The following is a 4,882-nucleotide window of genomic DNA, read 5'->3' as shown; positions in this document are numbered from 1 at the left end:
ACCTAGCACTGTTGTTGGGTTAGCTGTGTTTCTGTAGAAGACATGAGATGGAGTTTGCCGAACAAAAGGCCACTGGATTGATGCAAGTAGTCATGATATCATTCTGACAGGTAGGTATAGGCTACTTTGTAGCTTTGTAGCTGGTCAACATTTAATAGAGAAGGTTTTAGGGAAAGCCTTTCCATCTACCAGAAGACAGTTAGGTCTATCATTACCATCTCTATATTTTATTCGTTCCTTAATTGTTTGAAACCTGGACCTTTGTTCTTCATATTATGAGGCATGTCTTACCTTGCTTCAAGGTAGCCAAGCCAAAATACTACCATAAAAATGTTGAGGGAAATATTTTATAAACTCATATGTGCTCTCTAGTTGTTCAAATCAACTTTCTTTTAATGTCTAGCATTCATTGTCTGACTGTCGACAGAGTGCGGATTGGTACTTATCCCGGTAGGAGGCCGTTCCTTATCATGCTAGAACAGAAGACATACTTGCTGTGTGTGGATGAACCTGACTTTGGCTGACAACTTGACTTTGAGCCAATCAGAGAGCAGGAACCTCCATATGGGGAAGCGACAAGAAAAAGGAAAAAAGAATGCAATTTTCATCAGAATTGTTGTACCTAAAACAATAATGCTGCATAATACAACTTTTTTTTCTATATCAAGTCTTTCTATATTTTATGTCTAGCTAAGAGTTTTGTGTTTGAAGAAGGATTTTTTGTTAGGTTTGATAATGTACACTAGATAATTAGTTAGCTACTGAGCAAGGCAGTCACACACACTTCATATGAAACGAATGGTGTGGTGATTGCAGCATAATGCTAGCACAACAGCTAGCTAGCTAGCGAATCATGGTAACCATTTAGCTAACTTTAGCCAGGTAGCTAAAAAAATGTATATTTTGGCTGTATGCAATTATGGAGAGTGGATAAAATTGTTTCTTTGTCATCTTGCTAGCTAGTTATCTAGCTGTGGGCATCTGACTAGTATCAACAAGGTCTTTCTACAACACCAGCACAGCTAGCTAACATTGACTAGAACATAAAGCAACACACACGGACATGCATTGCCAACAAACGCAAGCTTCTGGTTTGGAATATTTTAACAAGGCTGAGTGGTTGACGACTTCACAATCTTTTCTGTGTGAACATAAAAGAGATTGACTGCCGACAATAATAGGAGGTGTTAAATACTAATCGGCAGGCAAACATTTGACAATCCTACCGGTGTGTCTGAGCTGTAACGGATTGATGAATGTTAAACGGACTGTTTTTCTGTAAAATGTTGAACTGAATTTGGTGTTTCTTTTGTCATACAATCATCTCTGTTGTTCACCATACGTCAACGGTTGACTCTTGTTGAAAAACAATTGGCTCAATCCAGAATGGGTGGGTAGAGTTCACCCTTTTAAAACCTGTCGGATTGGTCCATGATGTGATGCAGAGTTCTGTCTTACTATCCAGGCCTGTGCCCAAACAATTTGAGTTTCTACTTTTAAAAATCCACCTTTCCAGAAACAAGTCTCTAACCATTGCCGCTTGCTATAGACCACCTACTGCCCCCAGCTGTGCCCTGGACACCATATGTGAATTGATTGCCCCCCATCTATCTTCAGAGCTCGTGCTGTTAGGTGACCTAAACTGGGACATGCTTAACACCCCGGCCATCCTACAATCTAAGCTTGATGCCCTCAATCTCACCCAAATTATCAATGAACCTACCAGGTACAACCCCAAATCCGTAAACACAGGCACCCTCATAGATATCATCCTAACCAACCTTCCCTCCAAATACACCTCTGCTGTCTTCAACCAGGATCTCAGCGATCACTGCCTCATTCATTGCGTCCGTAATGGGTCTGCGGTCAAACGACCACCCCTCATCACTGTCAAACGCTCCCTAAAACACTTCAGCGAGCAGGCCTTTCTAATCTACCTGGCCCGGGTATCCTGGAAGGATATTGACCTCATTCCGTCAGTAGAAGATGCCTGGTTATTCTTTAAAAGTGCTTTCCTCACAATCTCAAATAAGCATGCCCCATTCAAAAAATGTTGAACCAGGAACAGATATATCCCGTGGTTAACTCCAGACCTGTTCAACCTCTCTTTCGTAGCGTCTGAGTTCCCCAAAGATTGGAAAGCTGCCGCAGTCATACCCCTGTTCACAGGGGGAGACACTCTAGACCCAAACTACTACAGACCTATATCTATCCTACCCTGCCTTTCTAAGGTCTTCGAAAGCCAAGTTAACAAACAGATCACCGACCATTTCGAATCCCACCGTACCTTCTCTGCTATGCAATCTGGTTTCTGAGCTGGTCATGAGTGCACCTCAGCCACGCTCAAGGTCCTAAACGATATCATAACCACCATCGATAAGAGACAATACTGGGCAGCAGTATTCATCGACCTGGCCAAGGCTTTCGACTCTGTCAATCACCACATTCTTGTCGGCAGACTCAATAGCCTTGGTTTCTCAAATGACTGCCTCGCCTGGTTCACCAACTACTTCTCAGACAGAGTTCAGTGTGTCAAATCGGAGAGCCTGTTGTCCGGACCTTTGGCAGTCTCTATGGGGGTGCCACAGGGTTCAATTCTCCAGCCGACTCTTTTCTCTGTATACATCAATCATGTCGCTCTTGCTGCTGGTGATTCTCGGATCCACCTCTACGCACACGACACCATTCCGTATACTTCTGGCTCTTCTTTGGACACTGTGTTAACTAACCTCCAGACGAGCTTCAATGCCATACAACTCTCCTTCTGTGGCCTCCAACTGCTCTTAAATGCAAGTAAAACTAAATGCATGCTCTTCAACCGATCGCTGCCCGCACCTGCCCGCCCGTCCAGTATCACTACTCTGGACGGTTCCGACTTAGAATATGTCGACAACTACAAATACCTAGGCATCTGGTTAGACTGTAAACTCTCCTTCCAGACTCACATGAAGCATCTCCAATCTAAAATTAAATCTAGAATCGGCTTCCTATTTTGCAACAAAGCATCCTTCACTCATGCTGCCGAACATACCCTCGTAAAAATGACTTTTCTGCCGATCCTTGACTTCGGCGATGTCATTTACAAAATAGCCTCCAACACTCTACTAAGCAAATTGGATGCAGTCTATCACAGTGCAGTCAGTTTTGTCACCAAAGCCCCATATACTTCCCACCACTGCGACCTGTATGCTCTCGTTGGCTGGCCCTCGCTACATATTCATCGCCAAACCCACTGGCTCCAGGTCATCTATAAGTCTTTGCTAGGTAAAGCCCCGCCTTATCTCAGCTCACTGGTCACCATAGCAGCACCCACCCGTAGCACGCGCTCCAGCAGGTATATTTCACTGGTCACCCCCAAAGCCAATTCTTCGTTTGGCCGCCTTTCCTTCCAGTTCTCTGCTGCCAATGACTGGAACGAATTGCAAAAATCACTGAAGCTGGAGACCCATTTCTCCCTCAATAACTTTAAGCACCAGCTGTCAGAGCAGCTCACAGATCACTGCACCTGTACATAGCCCTCTGTAAATAGCCCATCCAACTACCTCATCCCCATAAAATAATTTATTATTCATTTTTTTGCTCCTTTGCACCCCAGTACCTATCTCTACTTGCACATTCATCTTTTGCACATCTATCACTCCAGTGTTTAATTGCTAAATTGTAATTATTTCGCCACTATGGCCTATTTATTGTCTACCTCATTTATCTTACCTCATTTGCACTCACTGTATATAGACTTTTTCTCTATTGTATTATTGACTGCATGTTTGTTTATTCCATGTGTAACTCTGTTGTTTGTGTCTCACTGCTTTGTTTTATCTTTGCCAGGTCGCAGTTGTAAATGAGAACTTGTTCTCACCTTGGTTAAATAAAGATGAAAACAAAATATCAATGTGCAAACTCCACCCTCCAGCACACCAGTGTACACCAGCTGAATGAAATCCAGAGCACCTAATCCAATTGGGAAATTGAACCAATTGAAATGAAGTTCATTGGCTAACAGCTGTACATAATTAGCCATCCAGGATAGAAGGGTCTGGGATTCCTTTATGAGGTGCAACCAAAACAGCTGTTTGACATAGCAACAGGGATATTCGGTCAAGGTGTCTCTCTAGCATTTGTTCTTAATACCGTTGTGGTTTTGATCACTAAAATGGCTGTGACTTTTGGACTCTCGTTGAGGTTAGTTTTTCAATGTAGTCATCTGGTTGGTTTACCTTGTCTTAAAGTTTTCACTGGTTACTTGTGTTTAACTGTCTGAATGTTTTGTAGTGTTTCTTGGATTTGCTGCCTGCTAATTGGAGGGATAACTTGTTTTACACTTAAAGGTGTGTTTTGGTTTACACTACTTCAGTTCAAATCAGTCTAGTTCCGATAGCTTAAGGCTGGCATTTTACCACAATGTTTATTTTGTTTTCTAGGTAATTCTAATGGGCATCATGCCTACACTGGACCTGAACCAACTGGATCCTATGCCAAAGCAAGTGTGGTGCCTAGTCCAAATGCTAAAGCTACTGGCCACAATGCCACGTCAGCAGAAGCTACTGGCCACAATGCCACGTCAGCAGAAGCTACTGGCCACAATGCCACGCCAGCAGAATCTACTGGCCACAATGCCCCGTCAAGTGTGAAGTCCGGCCCCAGCGCCTCAGCAGAAGCGTCCGGCCCCGGCGCCTCAGCAGAAGCGTCCGGCGCCTCAGCAGAAGCGTCCGGCCCCGGCGCCTCAGCAGAAGCGTCCGGCGCCTCAGCAGAAGCGTCCGGCCCCGGCGCCTCAGCAATAGCGTCCGGCGCCTCAGCAATAGCGTCCGGCCCCGGCGCCTCAGCAATAGCGTCCGGCGCCTCAGCAGAAGCGTCCGGCCCCGGCGCCTCAGCAGAAGCGTCA

The 4,882-nt window shown here is 44.8% G+C and overlaps 1 long non-coding RNA gene across 1 annotated transcript; it reads left to right on the top strand.

Moving 5' to 3' along the window:
* The first annotated feature begins 4,043 nt into the window (after positions 1-4,043).
* On the top strand, positions 4,044-4,668 carry LOC123743508 (uncharacterized). Its single transcript, XR_006770353.1, has 3 exons — positions 4,044-4,182; positions 4,273-4,328; positions 4,422-4,668. It is a non-coding gene; the product is annotated as an uncharacterized lncRNA (long non-coding RNA).
* The last annotated feature ends 214 nt before the right edge of the window (positions 4,669-4,882 follow it).

This window comes from Salmo salar, chromosome ssa06 (assembly GCF_905237065.1).
Source record: "Salmo salar chromosome ssa06, Ssal_v3.1, whole genome shotgun sequence".
Classification (NCBI taxonomy): domain Eukaryota; kingdom Metazoa; phylum Chordata; class Actinopteri; order Salmoniformes; family Salmonidae; genus Salmo; species Salmo salar.
Note: the sequence above shows the minus strand (reverse complement) of the source record. Positions and strands in the feature narration are given on the sequence as shown.